The sequence below is a fragment of the Bactrocera neohumeralis genome, chromosome 2, assembly GCF_024586455.1.
Source record: "Bactrocera neohumeralis isolate Rockhampton chromosome 2, APGP_CSIRO_Bneo_wtdbg2-racon-allhic-juicebox.fasta_v2, whole genome shotgun sequence".
Classification (NCBI taxonomy): domain Eukaryota; kingdom Metazoa; phylum Arthropoda; class Insecta; order Diptera; family Tephritidae; genus Bactrocera; species Bactrocera neohumeralis.
Window position 1 is genome coordinate 20766954 of NC_065919.1, and position 20408 is coordinate 20787361.

General features: G+C 35.2%; 1 protein-coding gene and 1 pseudogene across 5 annotated transcripts in view; both read right to left on the reverse strand.

Moving 5' to 3' along the window:
- Nucleotides 1–20408, reverse strand: part of LOC126751730 (uncharacterized) — a 103410-nt gene that overhangs the window by 54496 nt on the left and 28506 nt on the right. The gene's annotated exons all lie outside the window — the stretch shown is intronic.
- Nucleotides 14834–15427, reverse strand: LOC126751207 (uncharacterized; annotated as a pseudogene).

Below are 20408 nucleotides of genomic sequence, written 5' to 3' on the forward strand. Positions count from 1 at the left end.
TTATCATTGAATTATAATGAAATTTATAAAATTTAAACGCGCTAACTATTTTTTTACAATGCTAATAAATGGCTATCATATAAATAATTTATTTAAAATATTTATATTAATAATAAATAAATTTATGCATAACGAGATAAAATCACCGCTGCTAAAAGTGTTTAATTTATTATTTTAAATCCTGCGAAGTAATTTTTCAAACAAATAAAATAAACAAACAACATACATAAATGTGGCGCATAAAAACGCATCTTTTTGTATAATTGCTCGTGGGCAGTTCAACTAAAGCACAAGCAGTAATTTATTGTTGCTGGAAACATAAATAACATTTTTAACAGCGGAATTAATAAAATACTGGCAAATGTGCGCGTAAATTTATTTGATTTTTAGCCTTGGTCCAAATACGAGCAGAGTAGTATTGCCAGTGGAGCAGGCGGCTGTTTGACCCTTAATTCAATCGTGAATTTAAAGCAGCTGCTTTGGCACGAATTTACTTTGTTGCGCAATGTACAGGGACAAAACTAAAAATAACAGCACACCAAAAAGCTGCAGATGACAGCAATTTAGTTTAAGTCTAGCAAATTTTCAACACGTTAAATTTTTCAACATATTTATTAAAATTTTTATTTCATACAATTTTTTAATTTTTAATTCAAATTGTTTGGTATTAAAAAATGTTATCCACAAAGATACACTGTTATTAGCAAAGCATGCTATGCAGTACAAAGTCACCCGGAAGTTCGAAACAGATTTCATATAAGATTTTATAACAGATATTTTAATAAGGGTGCAACAAAAGTAGACCAATAGGGACAGAAAACGACGTCATATTGTTCCCTGCTCTCTTGGCATTTCTTTCCAGTAAGGTTTGGCATTTCATAACGAAAAGATGCAGCAATGAATCGAAATTATTAAAATTAACTACCGAAATACGGAGTCAGTGGCCTAAACTTTAAGAGTGATACGTCCAACTTATCGTCCTGTCAGATAACAATTGAGAATCCAGTGGAAAAATTTGAATCCACGAGCACAGTGCAAAATGTTCCCGTGCCAGTGAGACTAAAAAATGCCCGTAGTGTAGTGAATATTGCTGCCGCTAGCGCATCAATTGAGGCAGACCCAAATCAGTCTCAGACACGTCGTTCTTAAGCGTTGGGCATCTCTGTGACTTCGTTGTGGCGAATTTTGAGAAAAGATCTTGGCCTATACCCTCAAAAGATAAAATTGATGCAAGAACTGAAGCAGCTTGATCACCAAATCGTCGTATATTCGTGAATTGGGCTGAGCAACAACTTGAAATTAATCAGGATTTTCATCGAAAATTCATCTTCAGCTATGAGGCTCATTTCTGGTTGAATGGCTTAGTCAATAAGCAAAATATGCAGTTTTGGTCAAGCAGCAATCCACACGTACTCCATCAGTCACAATTGCATCCTAAAAAAAATTACAGGCTTATGGGCTGGCGGCTTCATTGGACCATACTTCTTCCATGATGATGATCAAGACCGGCACGTTACTGTGAATGGGAATCGCTACCACTCAATGATAACTGAATATTTTTGACCCGAATTGGATGATATGGATTTGGACAATATATGGTTCCAACATACGGCGCCACAAGCCACACAGAGAGTGTCACAATCGATTTATTCAAAACCAAGTTTGGTGAACGTGTTATCTCACGAAATGGCCCAATCAATTAGCCGCTTCGGTCGAGCGATTTGACGCCGTTAAACGACTGTGAAGCTACGTCAAGTCTATGGTCTATGCCAAGAAGCCAGCGACGATTGATGAATTTCATACGAATATCGAACGTGAAATTGCAGCAGTATCGGCTAATTTCTGCTTGAAAACCGTCGAAAATTGGGTTCAGCCACTGTGCCATGGCTCAAATGAAACGAAAATAATTAAATAATGCCAAGATAAAATTGCAAATTGCTTTGCTTTTGCTCACCCATTAAATATGCACCAAATAAACGGTACATTACTCGTTATTTATTCTTATTGCCTTTGAGTGACAGTATTTCGTCTGTAATTTCTGTAGCAAAAACACAACCGAAATTATGCGTCACTTCTTCCATCTTTTGTTTTTCATCTGAGTGGTTGTTATTGTTTTATGCGAATGAATTGAGTGGCTCTTCAAAAGCAACAACTTAAGTACATGAAATTAAGTGCTTCGCAACAAAATACAAAATAAATAAATAAATTTGTTTACTGAACGCGTGGCGAAGCAAAAAGGCGATAATAAGACAAGGCTAAGTAGTTAAATCAATAAGAAATACAAAGATAAAAAGTTTATTTTTAAGTTGCTAAAATTAATTAATTAATTTTCTTTGGCAATCATCATAATTTTTCAAATATCAGTGCCCATAAGAAGTGGGAAAATAGTTTATATTTAATATATATGTACATATATATATATTACATTATGGTATTCGTTGTTTCAAAAGTTAATTTTTATTGCAAACGTCCACTGATATTTAATAATAGACAGTTAAATTTTACATACACCCGTACCAATGCGTAGTTTAATCATCAAATCACTACTTACAAGAACTTTCTAATGTAGATTTTAGTTAATTTACCCAACATGTCCAACCGAAGTTAGCAAATTATTGTTATGTGGGTTGCCTTTTATATTTCGGAAATTCAAGAATATAAATTTAATCATCGAATATTCTCCATTAAAATCTATACACTTTTGGCATGCGTTTGAAGCAATTGTCGAAGCAGTTTTGCCACTCTGATAGAGGTATATCCAAAATATGCCTTTTGAACGCATCAACCGCCTCTTCAAATGTTGAAAAACGTTGACCTCTTTTTTCTATTTTCCATGGAAATAAAAAGTAGTCATTTGGCACCAAAAAGTTAGGACCATACTAAGAATGACTTAAAAAATCGATGTTTTGAGTGCTAAAAGTTTCAGTCAAGAGGTGAAGAGTGATCCGTCATCGAACCTTGGCTTTTTTAATTTCTTGAAAGACAACTGGCAAATATATGGCTCGATATCACTCAAAATTTACTGTTCTGCGTTTTTCCAGTGGCATGGTTGTGATATTTTCTAGGAAGTGCTTCATGCGTGAACAACTTTGATTGAACTTTCCTCATTTTGAAACACCCAAACAGTCGACAGCTGTTTACTTTCGAGCTCATGCGCGTAAATTCACGATTCATCACCTGACAGTATGTCATAGACGTGTTTCGAAATTTCGATGTTTTGTTAACATTTCTCGCGACCAATCGACAAGATCCTATTTTTGAGCGATTGACAAATTATGTGGGATCTAACGTGAACATTTTTTTACGATTAAGTGTTCATATAATATTGAATATATGCTGGCCTCACTAGTGTCTTTAATTGTTTAAATCTAACGATAGATCTCTTACGCTCACGCAATATTAGCTTGCCCACAGCATCGATAGTTTCCGGAGCAACAACTGATTTTGGATGACCTTCCCGAAATTCTTCTTGAAGTATACGATCTCCATTGAATTCACCATATCATCGATATACACTAGAGCTTGACGGAGTTTCGTAGTCAAAAATTGAATTAAGTTCATATATGCACTCTTGGTGGGTTACTCTACGTAGAAAGTTATAAAAAGTAATCGCGGAAAAATGCTCGTGATTTAATTTCATTGTTTTGGTCAAGAAGAATATTTTAAGTAACTGTAAACAAGACAAAATAGCGTTCTTATATCAAAACGTTCTTCTTATGCATACCATCAAAAATATCAAACTTTACGATAAAATAATGAGTTTCCAGATTGCAATACTTGTTTTGCCAAATTCCAAAATATAAAAGGCAACCCACGTACATACTTTCGAATTAAATTTTTGGATAATAATTTAGTTATTGGAATGAATCCCACACCGTTTTTTGTTGCGTAAACCTCCTTGAAACCCCCAAAAGTGTCGATAAAAATGCTTATTGTGGGTGATTTAAGTCGGTGTGTGCTAAAAAGTCGTCTCGTTATCGAAGTGGCTTCATTTTTCCTTTGCAACGTAAGCACAAATAAGTAATATCTATCTAATATATTTTTCTTCTTCTTCTTTACTGGCATAGACACCTCTTTCGTGGTTATACATATACATATATGTGGTATTTAGGTACAAATATTCCATCGAAGCTTCAAAAGTCGACGCATGCATAATAAAACCTCGTTTTTAATCCATATATACACAGTCAAATGTGCGCTTAAAAGAATATCACTTCTCTCAAAACTTCTGCTTTCTGCACATGTGAGAATTTTCGTCAATGTCTGCCACGTGTGAGCATTTTTTATTACTTGGCCAACTTTTATTTACCTGCCCTAAATTTTTTGGTAAAATTGTAATGGCAAAAGTATTGATTGCTTAATGGCGTACAATTACCTTAACATGCACATAGGAGTTTGATATATTACATAAACATTTGTTTGCATAGTTTTATATACTACGAAACTATTTTTTGGTTCTTTTTGACAAAAGGGATAGTAATAAACTATGAAACATACTATAGTAAAGAAAATATAGTAAAGCCAAACACAGACAAAATCTATTTAATAGACAGAAGGATAACACAAAACAGATTGGTTTGAGTACGTTGCTTTTACTCGGCGGGTTTGTGGTAGTGGAGAGCTCTACTCTAGTTTATAAATAAATATGGATAAATATAAGCCACCCATCGAATATTTAGGTGAAGGGTTCATAACATTTTGTCCGGACTTGATTTGTTGCAATTTTTAATATTCAGAAAATTCAAATTATTTTGTAAGAACTAATTAATTTCTAAAAAATATAAAATTGTCATTAATTACTGAAGTGAAAAATTAAGTTGCTTTTTATACCTTAATGAATACCATAAAGGAAATAATAGTATTTTTCCAATAGAAAGCGCGATCGCATTACGATTTATGCCATAGAATGACCAGACTTCATGCTAAAATAATTTCTCAGATTATTTTGTGATCGCTTGACTCAATTATGTTTTAACACTTGTAATAGATGAACATCCGAAAGGAAAAAATACGCCATATTTACAGTCATTCGTCGATAAAATGTAATTAATGTTTATGGTCCAGATGCAGAAACATACAGTTTTGGCGTTTCAAGACAACGCTGGACCACACACATAAATAGCGACTCAAAATTGAGCTTTTGCAACTGAGACGAAGGTTGTTGTGTTATCCCTTTGGGACTGAAGAGGTGGACTTTGAACTACCTAAGCGGTCATCAATCATCCGTACTATTTGGAGGTAAAAACTCAAAACTGAGAAGAATTAAATAAATATCTCTCCGACCTTTCTTGCTTCCTTACGGAATTTAACACTCTCACCTACTGAATCCACACCGACCATATTCACAAACTGGATGAAGAAGTACAGACTTGACCTTAATATTGCAGTCGATGGTGTTAAGATACCGACTGTCAATAACCCTAAAGTCTTAGGTGTGACTTTCGAAAGTCTGTGCTCCTTCACTCCTCATACGACGATGGGGAAAGGACAAGGAAACGTTGTTTGCAACGTACAAGGCAAACGTCCGGCCGGGCCTTAAATACGTCGTAGACGATGAAGCTGCAAACTTGTCAGAACACTGCACTCCGGACTACGACAGGACGCCCTTGTTGTCTTCCATCAAACATCTGTTCCCGCCATTCACAGTGGTTCCATTAACACCTTAACCGACTCCCTCTCAGTAAATGGCGTACTTGGAGTCAAACCACCATCCATTGCATACAAGAAGCTCGAGTTGCCACGAGAAACGAGAGTGACCCTTGCGCAGCTTCGTTCTGCGCTCCCTAGCCACCTCTTTGTATGCCCTGCTAACCCTAGGCTTTAGGCAACCTTCTCCCTTTGGTCGAATCCCTTCGAAACAGCACGTTTCGTGGAACTACCGTTGGATGGCGTCGATGACAACTTATCTAATTTTTACCATCCTAACGGGAATTAGGTACCCGTTATAACAACAACACGGTTGCTGTGAGAGTGGTAATGCAATATAACATGGTGCATTATCGTGATGAAGGAACGCCTAATTATTTGCTCATAATTCCGGCCATTTAGATTAATAGCTTGAACCATACAACTTTTAACGGTCAAATAATATTCTTTGTTAACAGTTTAGCACGGCGGAAGAAATTCATAGTATGCCTGACCATATTTTTTGATCACAATAGTAGACCTATACCTTACTTAAAGAGTTATTCATTTTTTAACAGAGAAGAATATTACATTTTGAGATATTATATCGAAATCTTAAAATTATTTTTATACTCTCGCAACAAAGTTGCTAAGGAGAGTATTATAGTTTTGTTCACATAACGGTTGTTTGTAAGTCCTAAAACTAAAAGAGTCAGATATAGGGTTATATATACCAAAGTGATCAGGGTGACGAGTAGAGTTGAAATCCGGATGTCTGTAACTTGAGTAAAAAATTAAGATATCATGATGAAACTTGGTACACGTATTTCTTGGCTCCATAAAAAGGTTAAGTTCGAAGATGGGCAAAATCGGCCAACTGCCACGCCCACAAAATGGCGGAAACCGAAAACCTATAAAGTGTCATAACTAAGCCATAAATAAAGATATTAAAGTGAAATTCGGCACAAAGGATCGCATTAGAGAGGGGCATATTTGGACGTGATTTTTTTGGAAAAGTCGGCGTGGCCCCGCCCCCCACTAAGTTTTTTGTACATATCTCGGAAACTACTATAGCTATGTCAACCAAACTCTATAGAGTCGTTTCCTTCAGGCATTTCCATATGCAGTTCGAAAATGGAAGAAATCGGATAATAACCACGCCCACCTCCCATACAAAGGTTATGTTCAAAATCACTAAAAGTGCGTTAACCGACTAACAAAAAACGTCAGAAACACTAAATTTTACGGAAGAAATTGTAGAAGGAAACTGCACCCAGGCTTTTTTTAAAAATTGAAAATGGGCGTGGCCTCGCCCACTTATGGACCAAAAACCATATCTCAGGAACTACTAGACCGATTTCAATGAAATTCGGTATATAATATTTTCTTAACACTGATGACATGTACGAAATATGGGTGAAATCGGTTCACAACCACGCCTTCTTCCAATATAACGCTATTTTGAAATCCATCTGATGCCTTCTCTGTATAATATATACATTAGGAAATGAAAATACAATTCAATACTCAAAGTACAAAAATTGATCTAATCTAATTAATTTTACAGCAAAATAAAAAAATATGTAAATTATTATCACTTTATCAAGCGAGAGTATAAAATGTTCGGTGACACCCGAACGTAGCTCTTCCTTACTTGTCATAGATTTGATATTACCCATACATTGCTATAAGCAGACGAGTATAATCACTAGAAAGCAACATAACTTATTTATTTTATCCATACATATAAATATATGCATACATTTATATGTATTTCACAGATTAGTAATATAATTGGGAAACCGTTCTCTAAAAACTATTTTTGGCCACAACAATACAAAGCAATAAAAGCGCGGACAACCTTGAAAACGCCAAAAAGTTGGACATCTTCCAAAGATGGCAATAAAAACAACTGCAATGGCTATGTACAATATATACGCATTTATGTGTGTTTGTGTATATTTATGTATGCTTATAAGAATATACTTGAATATGTGTGAAATTTAGCTACAGAAATATTTAAGATTTCAAAACGTCATCATTTCTATGTCTTCATTGTCCTTTATTGCTTTTATTACTGGAAGTGATATTTATGGAAATTTCGATATAAAAATCGATAAAAAATGCTTGCACAATAATATTAATAATATAATATGGTTAATCATTTTTTGTATAAATTAGCGTCAGATTCAATTTCAAGAACTTTCCTCCTCGTTGTGGATAACCTTAACGTTCCCACTTAGTATAAAGTGATTTTTGTGAGGAACATCTGCTTAAAAAATTTTCAAATAATATATATTACTTAATAAATAAAAATAAATCTGATTAAAAACTTCCTCATAAATTCTTAAATCTTTGCCACCCTTAAGGAGGTGGATAAAATATATGCTTGAACAAGTAAGGAAGGGCTAAGTTCGAGTGTCACCGAACATTTTATACTCTCGCATGATAAAGTGATAATCGAGATTTCATTATCCGTCATTTACATATTTTTCAAATACCGTATTTGCGTAAAGTTTTATTCCGCTATCATCATTGGTTCCTAATGTATATACTCGTATTATACAGAGAAGGCATCAGATGGAATTCAAAATAGCGTTATATTGGAAGAAGGCGTGGTTGTTAACCGATTTCACCCATATTTCGTACGTGTCATCAGGGTGTTAAGAAAATATTATATACTGAATTTCATTGAAATCGGTCTAGTAGTTCCTGAGATATGGTTTTTGCTCCATAAGTGGGCGACGCCACGCCCATTTTCAATTTTTAAAAAAATCCTGGGTGCAGCTTCCTTCTGCCATTTCTTCCGTAAGATTTAGTGTTTCTGACGTTTTTTGTTAGTCGGTTAACGCACTTTTAGTGATTTTCAACATAACCTTTGTATGGGAGGTGGGCGTGGTTATTATCCGATTTCTTCCATTTTTGAACTGTATATGGAAATGCCTGAAGGAAACGACCCGGTAGAGCTTGGTTGACATAGCTATAGTAGTTTCCGAGATATGTACAAAAAACTTAGTAGGGGGCGGGGCCACGCCCACTTTTCCAAAAAATTACGTCCAAATATGCCCCTCTCTAATGCGATGCTTTGTGCCAAATTTCACTTTATTCCATCTTTATTTATGGCTTAGTTATGACACTTTATAGGTTTTCGGTTTTCGCCATTTTGCGGGCGTGGCAGTGAGCCGATTTTGCCCATCTTCGAACTTAACCTTTTTATGAAGCCAAGAAATACGTGTACCAAGTTTCATCATGATATCTTAATTTTTTACTCAAGTTACAGACATCCGGATTTCAACTCTACTCGTCACCCTGATCACTTTGGTATATATAACCCTATATCTGACTCTTTTAGTTTTAGGACTTACAACCAAGCGTTATGTGAACAAAACTGTAATACTCTCCTTAGCAACTTTGTTGCGAGAGTATATAAATAGATTTTTGAATGAAAAATCAATTAGTCAACAATTATTTATTGTTTTTATACTAAAATTCTCAGTTGATTCATGCGTTGGACAATAACAGCAAAGTCATGTCTTGCAGAAGTACGTATTATTTTCAACTTTTCCTTGATTTTGTAGAAGAGTTTATTTTATTAAACTGACGAAATTCATACCAATTTTATGTAAAGGGCTCAAAACACCGATTTATTTATTTTTTTCGTAAATTGCTTTCTTAACAAAGAGATTTTTAACAAGTAAGGAAGGACTAAGTTCGGGTGCAACCGAACATTTTATACTCTTGCAACTTGCAGGAATCAAAGCTGGAGAAATAATTTGAGGTGTAAAATATCAACAGAGAATCGAAATTTAAGCAATTTTATATATACATTTACTATATATAAGTCATACACTGCCAGGAACATAAGGTTTGTTAGGAAAACGAAAATCATTATATGTGACCTGGTCTACGAAAAGGGGGCTTAGGTGTCAATAAAAAAAGGAGAAAAATTATTTTTAACAGCTTTTCCCAGAAAACTAGTTTTCGCACGTAAGCTCCCTTTTCGTAGACCAGGTCACATATATAGTATATGGGAGTTGAGGTAGAGTTGACCCAATTTCATCTATTTTTCCCAATACCTATACAATACATACATTTAACATGCCACATACTGAAAGACCAATCATATAGAGTAAAGTCAGCCGGATGTCCAAAAATCCTGATGTCAGTTATATGGGAGCTATGTCAAGTTTTCGCTCAAATTTGTCTATTTTGGGCACACAGACACACTGTTATGAGTAAAACACGCTCTTTCATTTTCATTGAGATAACTCAGATATTGCGGTACAAAGTCACCAGCAAGTTCGAAAATCTTTTAATATTAGGTATATGGGGGCTAAGGGAAGTATTGGCCCGATTCAAGCCATTTTTCATATATACAGATATAACTTTTTCAGAGAAAGATTATCGCTGAATTTCAATTATATAGTCTAAAGTCAACTATTGGTACAGTGGTCGAAATATTCGGTACATAGGAGCTTGCACAGTATTTGTTGGATTTGAAAAATTTTTGATTATAAAGTGGCATATACAAAAGGCATTGTGCAAGTGAAGGAATCAAGTGCAATTTAAAATTATGCTATATAGGAAGTAGGCTTGGTTGTTGTCCGATTTCATCCATTTTCGTACTGTAACATAGAAATATGAGAAGAATGTCACGTACTAAATTTTTTTGCTTCAAATTAGCCAAAAAGCCGAAATCGTTGACGTAGTGTACGATCATTCTTTCGATGTGGGGGTATTCAGAACGCTGTAATTCATGCTCTACATAATAGCTTTAGCTTAAAATTTATATTTATACTGTTGAAATATATGTTAATAAATAAAAATAGACTTAAAACTCTGTCTGTTTATTGATCGTAAGAAATAAGTCTAAAATATTCCAGAAAAATAGGCTAGCCTCTCACTAGTTTCAGAGCTTTTAACGGGTCATTGCTCTATTGGCGTCAACGCAGTAAAGCTAGAAATCCTATCAGACGCCACCTGCAGAAGATGAGGTGGAAACAACTGCACACTTTCTTCTTGACTGTCCCGCGTTTGCGCGGTCAAGCCTTAATCACATAGGTGCGCATAGCTTCAGAAATCCCAGTGAGCTGGCGAGAATGGAAATTAAACGCCTGTGCAAATTTGTATTGGCTACTAAGTCTTCTACTAGTTTATAGTTCGAACACAGGAGCTCTTCTTTTCTATGGCTCCACAAAGTACTATGCATGTAGTCCACGTGCGATCTTTGATCAGCCATCTAACCTAACCTATCCCTAAAAAACAGACCTCAACAAGGGCTGACCCCCTTAAGTGGAACAGTTAAACGCTTAAATGGAGCATTTAAATTCTACAAAGCAGCTTTCATAGTAATTTATATAATGATTACTTTTTAAAACCCAAAGGTTAGATCTACTTGTAAGTATTTTTCTTCTATTTAAGGGGGGAGCCTGCTTTAGAGGCTTCAAAAAATCTATATTTTCAAGGATTTTTTTGGAAAGGAAAGAAATGTCTGATTGAAATGAAACTCTTAGGATTTATTCTTATATATTTGAAGAGTCTTCTCAAATTTTTTTATTATTATACAATAGATATTCTTCTTGTTTGAAGAAATTTACGGAGGCGCCTCGAGTGTGCAATTACAGTGTGGCGGGCAAGTTGCAGGTCGCAATTTTCATCTGAAACAAAAAAACAAAAGAAATTTTAATTTTCAATAGTGTAATTCCTAGGTGAACCAAGAAAATTCAACAAAAAGTGAAAAATTCAAAAATTTTTCGCAGATTAAGAAAAAATGCTTAAAAAAAAATTTCTTTAAATCGTTTAAAACCCGGATTAATGTTAACTTTCTTAAGGTATTTTAGGTTCACCTAGAAGAGAATTTAATTCCAAATAAAACGCATTTTGATTCATTTCGATAGCACGTTTACTTTTTTTTCTGTCTTGCCCGCCAATTGAGAAAAATCGTAAAAATGGAAAACCGAGAAATCGCGCGTCAAAGTTTTCGCTTTCTGCCCAAGCACTCATATATCTGCTAGACGCTCGGTCACTATTTCCCTTTTAGCTTCGAAAATATTTCGAATTTGCATCTATAATTTTGGAGACATATTCTTAGATAATTTTTAAAGACATTTAAGTAAAAAAAAATTATTTTTGAAGCTTCTAAAGCAGGCTCCCCCCTTAAATTTGATTTTTTCGGACACTGTACAATTACCTAAACGTGTCAATTGGTTAGAAATCAGTGGCTTGAGTTTACTATATATGTATAATACAGTTAGATACCTATTTTAGTACATTTATAGAACATTCATATAAGAGCACCTTTTGAAGTATTTTTCTTATTGGGCACAAACCAAAATATACTGTTGACAGATTGCTTTATACCGCTCTGAATTTATATGTTAATAGCATTGTAGTCTGGATCAACTTACATACATTTTATTGATGGCAATCTTCTCATAAAAGTTCATTTATTGTTTGTACTTGAATTCCAGGTCATCAACTTATATTCATATATTCATACATTTGTCTCCAAATGACAATATTGTTTACCTAATGTGGTTATGAATATACGTGACGCACAACTTCCAGTTATGCCATGAACTCATTTACCCGTCTGACAACGTAATAACAGCAAAGGCACGCCCTTGCCAGCTATGTCAAATAAGTAATTTGTGCTGTAGTATGTGAGAATAAAATATCGTATTCATATACGAGTATACTGAAGTATTTTTACTGATTAATTGCTATTTTATGTAATCACTAATGCCGATTGCATTACTACATACGTATGTTGAACACATCCATTCCAATGGTCACAATTTTTAATATAATAGTAGAGCTAAATGGAGAAGGTACAATCCTCTAACGGGTGATTAAATTTATCTAGAATTTCAAAATTTGTATAGTCTTAGTGTTATGCAAAATTAGCTTATGCAACTTCACCAAAAACTAATAACATAGCATGGCAGCTACTTCAAAGTTGAGTTCACATTGAATGTAGTTCATATGTACTCAATCATTAAAATTAATTGATTTTTGATGATTGATTATCTATGTAAATAATTAATTGGAATTGCTTGGATACTCTTTTGTTGATACAAAATTGAAACTGGTAATTCTAGGAATGCAAATGAGTCGGGCCATAAATCGTTATATAATACAATTACCATAATTGAACAGAATGGAAACACAACTCAAAATTTGGCTGTTTGGCATGCCAATTATGCAGTTATAAAATGGAGATGAGAAGTGAAAGCTTGATTTACATTTATAAGGCATATTTTCTAATATAACAAATGTATATAATTTGTATCTAACATCAAGTCTTTCAAATTTGGTACTAAGCCAGCTAATTCTACCATTTTTTCTAACTAAATTACTTGCGATATAACTAAATTCAGCAATACAGCTCAAAATTCTACTCGTGACAGTTGAAATGAAAATCTCGCTTGAAATTTACAGCTATTCAATTTCCAAATGCATACAGCAAAATCTTTAGATATCAAATTATGTACTATATGCATATTTTGCGTCCAAAATAAACCTTTATAATGTACCCATCTTCATCTAATTTGCTTGTAATGCTATTTGAGCACAAGAACTTTAGCATTGACATGTAATATTAAGCATTAAAGCAGATTAACACAAATGGTATGCATGGCGTATACGTAACATTTGCTTTCAAAGTGGTTAGCACATTACTTATTTGAAAATAGGTCGGCTTACAAGGTATTTGCAAAGCACATGTGAACAAGCGAATATTTAAAGCTAATTCATTGTTAATGGCACTTGCTAAGTACTGCTTTTGTAACACATTAAATATTAATAATAGTTATTATATTATATTTGTGTTACTCGTATTTCTTGGTTCTATGGGAATGTCAGACTTCGGTGTAATGAAGTTAATGTGAACTAAATAGCATATAAGCATATAGTATAAACCTTACAATTATATTAAGTATTCACACGAACATATATTACAATTTTTAGATAAATTATAATGGAAGGCAACGCGGTTATAAAGGGTAATCCATTTCAAAGTTCCCTAATTAAAAAAAAAAAACACAGAAACTTAAAATTAAATGGGGAATGTTTATTATTATGCGAAAGAACATTATTTGGCATTTATTTTTCGAGTATTATCTCTTTCAAATGTTGGTCGCGGTTACGTCGTAGATGGTCCACCCGTTGAATACAATTTTCGATGACTCGTTCGAGCATTTCGACTAGTAACTGGCGAATGACACGTGTGATGTTTTGGTCTAAGTACTGAATCGAAGCTGGATTGTCAGCATAGACTTTAAACCTTACATATCTCCACAAGAAAAAGTCTGACAGTGTGATGTAAACCATCTTGGTGACCAATCGACTGGCCCAAAACGTGAAATTATTTGCTCATTGAAGTGTTCTCTCTATAAATCCATTTGTTGATGCGACTTATGGGTAACATGGCAATAGAAATGTTCGTCTAATATTTGACTCATGCGTAGGCATCGAAGTGCTGCTCAGCCAATGTGTGTCCCATCAAGTTTTTTGATTGTATCCTGCACCGATTCTGCTTTGTGTGCAGGTGCATTGTCGTGAAAAAAATTTATTTGCCGTGTCCTCTAGCCTATTTTGGTCGCTTTTCGATCTTGTTGTTGTTTTAACGGTTATCAGTCCCCGTTAGGATGGTAAGGGTTATCTGTGTTGTCATCGCCGTCATCTAACGGTATGCCCAGGAAACGTGCTGTTTCGACGAGGTCGGACCAAAGGGAAAAGGGTGTTAGATGAGTGGGGTTGGTAAGGCATGCAAAGAGGTGGTCAGTGTCATGCGGAGACTAGTTGCATGTAGGACATACATTGGGTATTTCTGGGTCAATTCTGGATAAGTAGGAGTTTTATTTATTTATTTATAAATGTGAAAAAAAATAATACAATTTTTTTTTTTACACGAAAAAAAGGAGCAGTGGCTGCCATGACCTTCGGCTCGCTGGTGGATCTAAGGCTAGATGACTAAAGTAGGAGTTTAATCTGCTACAATATTCAGAACGAAGCGGCGCTAGGGTGGTTTGACTCCAAGAACGCCATTCACGGGAAGGGAGACGGTGAAGGTGTCAATGGCTCCACTGTGAATGGCGGTCAGTACCTGTCGAAAGTCAGTTGCGTCCGAAGTCTGGTCGGCGTACTATACGACGTCGTCAACGTAGTTAAGGAAGGACCTTTTGATGCTCCTAGGAGGCGATTCCGCTCAAAGCAGATGGCTACAAGAATGAATTCTACGAAAACATCCCAGCAGGAACTGCTTGGAGAGGAGTTCATTATGATCCTTAATTGGGAGCATAAGCGTCTCAGTGTGTAGGTGTTCGATAGGAGACATTAAAAGGCATCCCGTCGTGGTCCGGAATGCAGTATTTTGCCAGGTCTGGAGTTTCCTCATCTGCGTACCACTGCATCCAGGCGACCATATAGGTGTTGCGTAATTGAGGACCGGCCGGCCGATTGCCTTGTATGTTTCCAACAACGTTTCTTTGCCTTTTCAGCATGTGCTGCCGGCTAGCGATTTGAGGATTTTGTAGCAGTTCTGTACCTTGGCAATAATCGCAGCCGTATGGGGAGTGAAGGAGCATAGACTATCGAAGGTTACACCTAAAATCTTAGGATTATTTACAGTCGGAATTTTCAGGTCATCGACTGCAATATTAAGTTCAAGTCTATACTCTTTCGTCCAGTTTGTAAAAATTTTCGCTGTGGATTTGGTGGGGGAAAGTGTGAGGTTCCGTGCAGTGAGGAAACGAGAAAGGTCAGAGAGGTAGCTGTTTACTTTTAAACACATGCCATCGATTCCCTTGCCCGACGTCAATATCGTACAATCATCTGCGTACGAGGTTATGGAAACCCCCTCTGGTGGCTGCGGGAGTTTCGAGATGCAGAAGTTAAACCGTAGCGGGGAGAGAACACCACCCGGCGGAACCCTGTGTTTAATTCTTCTCAGTTTAGATGTTTCACCTCGAAATAGTACGGATGATTGACGACCGTTCAGGTAGTTCATGGTCCACCTCTTTAACCCTAGAGGAAGCGTGGTTTTCTCAATGTCCTGCAATAGCGTTGTGTGAGTGTTGTCGCTTTTCGATCAATGGTCGAGGTTCAAATTGATCCTTTCTTGTCTCTAGCAATTAGTATTAAATTTTATCAGGTTTCAGAAACTCATGATATACCACATCCTTTGCATGTGCCTTCTTACGGAATCGAGCTGTTTTTGCAGTCGATGCTGATGGTTGACAGGGACTAACCCTTGATTTTCTAAGTTTAGGATTTTTAAAATAATCAATTTTTCATCAGTGACAATTCAATAAAAAACTGATTTTCTTTTGTGTCTTTAAAGCAAAATCTCATAAAACAATTTTTTCTCGGTTTTCCATTTGTCTTCCATTAAATTCCCATAGCTTTCAGTCTGAAATTGTTTGCTGTTTAACATTTAACATATTTGTCATTTGCTTTTGACTCAAAGTATCATCTTTATCCAAGATTGCTTGTAGTTCGGCGTCTTCAAACTTTTTTGGTGGTCTTCCACGTTTTTCATTGCTCACATCAAAAGCATTATCTCTGAATAGTTGAAACCATCTTTTGTATACTTATATTGCTTCTGATAGAGCATGATCATCATGTGCCTCGCCAAGCATTCGATGCGTGTCTGCAGAACTCTTCTTCAAATAGAAACAAAAAATAAATGCTTTTGACACCCTATGACTGTAAGATTATTGAATATGTTTGACGGATGTCATTCCAACCAAACAGAAGAAAACTAAGGCTCGTTCACAACAAATGTATCTTAACGCTCACTTCTACGGTATTAAGTTTCCTACGAAGTTTGTAACACCCAGAAGGAAGGTTGTCATCGCCAAATATTATGTACCGAATTTCATTGAAATCGGTCAGGTAGTTCAGATATGGTTTTTGGTCCAAAGAAATGTTTTTCAATTTTAAAAAAAAGCCTGGGTGCAGCTTCCTTCTGGAAGCTGTCTGGACAGACGGACGGACAGACGGACGGACGGACAGGCAGACATCCGGATTTCAACTCTACTCATCACCCTGATCACTTTGGTATACATAACCCTATATCTGACTCTTTTAGTTTTAGGACTTACAAACAACCGTTATGTGAACAAACTATAATACTCTCCTTAGCAACTTTGCTGCGAGAGTATAAAAATAAAAAATACATTTTTTTCATTGCACGTCAGTCAGGTCCCGAATGAACGAAAAGGTCCGAAAAAAATTTAAGAAAGTATAGTAGTAAGGTTTGCATGGCCACGAGTGTATTTCGTCTTGTCCTCGTTTAATACCAAATTCATTTGCGTCGATTCTTCGTCTGACCTGGAGAAAGCAGAACTAACGGCGATATTGTTGTGATGTTGATGTCATTTGTCGGAACCGCTGATATCGGATCACTATAGCTGCGATTCAAAATAAACGATACAGCTATTGACAAAGTTTATTGTCTAAGACAACTCTACAATATCTGAAACAAATGTAAATATATAAATTTTCAAGATCGGACCACTGTATCTAAAACTTCAATTATAATTAAATTATAATAAAATGTCGAAGTCATAAAACGACAATATTTTTTTTGATTATATTAATTACAAAACTTGATGAAACGTTCTCCACTGACATTTGCTTTGCCCTCGACATTTACTTATAATTGAATTGAAAATTTGTCAAAGGAAATTTTCTAAGAATTACGAAATGACTTTGATGTTACGCAAAAGCGAATTTCATTTCCACGCAAATATATTTCATGCTTAACCAGCTGGTGCTGACGCAGATGACGTAGCAATTAACAAAAGCAGGTGGTCGACACAAAATGCACACAAAGCGAATAATTCAGTATAATATAAACTTAAGTTATGTCTAAAAATAGACCAGCTGTGTTTAGTATTCTCCCTTAAACTTGATTACTTACTGGCAATGGATTTACAAATCTAGTTATTTTAGTTTCCTTACCCGCGTTGGCATTGTACTTGTGCATTTTGTGATGTGGAAATCAAATATTTGTTAACGGAAATGCAAACTTTCTGCTGCCAGTGATACTGTTGCACACTTCCAACTGTTGTCGCAAACTTTTCGTTGATTTCATATTCTCTCGCAGTAATTTTATGCGAAATTTATATTTATCTAAATTGTCAGTGAAAACTTTTAAATGGTTAGTACACTTTATCGCACAAGTGCGGTGGCATGTGGCAGAAATGTTGCAGCAGTCAAGGCAGGAGAGAAGGTAGTTACATTCCCAGTAGGAAATTTTTTAGCATTTACTTTGCACGTTAAGAAAGTCAAAATAAAATTATGCTTCCAACACTTTCTAATGTGTGTCAAACCAGACTTCACTTCCCAGATTTGGAAGCCAGCTGATACTTCTTATACCACAGAATTTGGAATGCAAATAATTTTATTTTACTTGTGCTTATATTGACTATATAATAAATTTCGAAAGATTCACAACGATATTCCTTGAAACATATATATCTTATCCCTTTAAAGCCAAAATTGTGTCTTTGGTAGGACAGTTATGAGGTAAATCGTATCTATGATCACTTTGATGCAGTATTGACTCCTATTGGATATTTTATTTCGATTCAAATGAAGTTTTTAAACAATAATCTAAGAAAATATCAATAAGGTTGATCGAACCACTGAAACTCACATATCAAAATAATTTTCGAGATTGCTCTTAAGCCTCTAATACCATGTCAACTGCTTGGATAGCAATAAGATTGTCTACAGATACTAATATTTAATATTAATATGTGGCTCATTATTGTTGCGAAAAATGTAGATCCTCGTACCTACGAGGTAGTTCAGCACTTTTAAACTTTGATGACGATTCTTGGAGTCAGTGTGAACTCACAAACCGCGAATTACCTTCAGGGCAACCGAACATTTTGTACTCTTGCAACTTGCAGGAATTAAAGCCAGGAAAATAACTTACAGCGTAAAACATCAACCAGAGGATCGGAATCGAAGCAATTATATATACATATATATATATACTATATATAACTCATAGACTGGCCGACATTTTCGGCATAAGAAAAACGAAAATCATTATATTTTTTTATGTGGGGGTTCGAGTAAAGTCAGCCGGAGGACGAAAACCCTCATATTAGTTATAAGGGAGTTAGGTCAAGTTTTCGACCAATTTTATCTGTTTTAGGCACAAAGGTACATTGTTATGAGTAAAACACACCCTGTAATTTTCATCGAGATAACTCACATATTGGCTGATATATGTATATATATTTATATTACTTAGGTATATGGGGGCTAAGGCAAGTATTGACCCGATTGAACTCATTTTTGGCACACAGCCATACCATTGTCAGGTAATACTAGAGGAATAACCCGTATAAAATTTGGTTGAAATCGTTCGGGTAGGTCTCGAGGTATTTGATTTCACCTAAAAGAGGGCGGCGCCACGCCCAGCCATCATTTGTGATCCCGGCTCCATTAAAACCCTCTCATACCACCTTTAAGATAAAGTTTAATATCTTTGGCGTATTTATTACTTTATCGCTCTTTTAGTAGATTTTAACCGTACCGTTATATAGGGAGGGAGTGAGGTTATCATCCGATTTCATCCATTTTCACACTGTCGATAGGGGTTTTTATAACAGTTATCTTGAGCGAATTCGGTTATTTTACATTCAACGGGTTGAGAGATTTGTTTATTAAATCTAGTGGCAAGGCCACTCCCACTTTTTCAAAATTGTTTGGCCACAGCTGTCGCTTGGAACAGCGATCCCCTGTGCCACTTTACGGACAGACGCACGGGCAGACAGTTACCAGGATTTCAACTTTTCTCGTCATCCTGATCATTTGCATATGTATATTGTATATAGTATATAACACTATATCTATCTCGATTAGTTTTGAGTGATACATACTAACCTTTAAGTAAACAAAGCTATTATATTCTGTAGCAACATGTTGCAAGAGTATAAAAAAGACTAACTGAAGCCTTGATTTGTTAGGTGAAAACATACGTAGTATACATGGAAAGTATGATTTAGTTTTGGGATCTACGGAATATGCAGAACTTATTTTACAAAGAAGAGCCATCTGGCAAAATGTGAATAAAAAATGTTCCTAATAGAGAGCTAAGCATATTTTTTCCATAACTTGGACTAATAGCCATTTTTATATAACGTTATATCAACCACGGAATGGCAATGTCAGCTGCTGGCAACACAATCATAAACAAGATGAGGTTTACAATATTTCAAGGTTAACTTAAGGTGTTTTGCTCACTTGTAAATAATTTTTTTTTTGTTTTTAATTTTTAAAGAGCCATTTTTAATAAATAAATATAAATTTACAAAATTCAACAAGCTTTAATAATTAAACATTTTGAACCATTTTTAAATGCTTTTGATTAAGTAACCGATCTCAAACACCTACGAAAAAAGATATTTAGTGACCAGTCAGATTTTTCTGCCAAAAATTATGTTAAATCCAAAAAACAGTAAACCTCTTATTACTGTTATATATGAAAATAGGTAATGTTCGGAATACTAGACTAAAAGTACCTACTCTAAAAGGTCATTCCAGCGAAGTACTAGACTAAAAGTACTTTAGAAAGTCGTTTGTTGTAAAAAAAATTACACCTCAGAATAGCTTAAAATATGACATTGTTGGTCTATGCGTGGCTTATTGGCCTACCAGATTAACCAGACCTAATAGATTTATATAGTTGAGTTGTTATTGGGTTCTATCAAAAATCAATGCATTTGAAACGTGTTTTAGAATACCTTAATCTATATTAA